We start from the raw sequence: 1,484 nt of genomic DNA on the forward strand, positions 1-1,484 counted from the left end.
GGGCTTGGTGGAGCCCATGAAGTTACTGCCCTAGGGTATCCCCTGCCACTGCTCAGGGTCCCCAGACCGGCCCGCGCCTCCTCCTGCGGGGCTGGGCTGGGCTCCACCCCCTGCCTGGGCCCAGACCCGGGGTGTGGTTCTCCCAGCACCACCCTTCCCACTGCACCTGGGGAAGCATCTGCTGAGCGTTGTCCTGTTTCTCTGTCTTTGTTGGGGGTGTGGGAGGCCCACTCACCTCCAGCTCAGACGCTTGGGCCCTGCCGGCGACAGGTCATCTGCCTGCAGGAGCGGCCCAGGCAGGCGTGGCAGGTGCCGTGTGGCTCTCCATCCCTGAAGGTGCCCCACCATGTGAGTCCCCAAGGGCACATGCCTCCCCCCTCCCTTGCATCCCCAGGAGGGGAGCTGCTAGGTCACAGGGCGTGCCAATGCCCGCCGCAATAGTGGGTGCTGGGACCAGTGTGTGCTCCCGCCCGCCAGCACCCGGGGTGGATGGAGATGTTGTTCAGGCATCCGTTTCTCCAGGGAACCCACTTGACCCATCACCATTTGGGAAAAGAAGGCCCCGTCCCCGATCACAAATGTAGTGGCTGTTAGTAGAGGCTTGTCCGGGCCTCCTGCCCTGCGCTGTCACTCGCTTTGACCTTGGCGCACCGAGTTGCTTACCCTGGCCGCGGTGTGAGGGTTGGCACCTGCCCCTGGCTGTGCCTGTCCTCACCCTTGTGCATGTCCGTACACGTCAGCCAGTGTTCAACCGCTGTGCAGAAATCTGCCGAGACCTCAAGCGGGACCAGATGGCTGCTTGGAGCTCCCGCTTTGGCCCACTCACGCACAGGCCACACCCCTCCATTTAGATCTTTCCAGATGGCTCCCGACAAAGTCCATAGTGTCTGTGTTGAGATCTTGTACAGCTAGGCACGTGGTGTTTTCGGGTGCTGTTGTAAGTGGTCTCCGTATTTGGGTTCTCCAGACACAGGGAATTGGCCCTTCCTCTGCCTCTGTTCCATTCTGGGCCGGGTGGATCCGGTGATGCCCACGCACATGCGGGGCAGGGGGACGTGCGTGTGAGGTGCTGAGTCAGAGGCCAGCTCTTCCTGGAACACCTGCACAGACTCACCTGGGAGTAAGGCCTCCCCACCTCTCTGGGCTCCCTCAGCCGATCAGTTGACACAAACTGAACCATTGTAGTGTTTTTAAAAAATCAATTTCTAACCAGTGGCTGCACTACAGGAATAAAACTGCTCTTGGACGTTGGCCTCATATCTAGAGGCTTTGCCAATCTTTATCCTAAGTTATCTGAAGATGCTTCTGGAGCCTCACTCGGTGCCATCTGCCAGCCATCCTAACAGTTGGGCTGTTCGGTCAGTGTACCTCTATCCCTAGGACTCGCCACCCGGAGGCACCGGTCCCATTCCTGGTCTCAATGATATGGGCCGGGCGGTTTGGTTGGTGGTGTGGTATAGACGCTCCTTAACCAGATCAGACTC

The sequence above is a fragment of the Canis aureus genome, chromosome 31, assembly GCF_053574225.1.
Source record: "Canis aureus isolate CA01 chromosome 31, VMU_Caureus_v.1.0, whole genome shotgun sequence".
In the NCBI taxonomy this organism is placed as follows: Eukaryota; Metazoa; Chordata; class Mammalia; order Carnivora; family Canidae; genus Canis; species Canis aureus.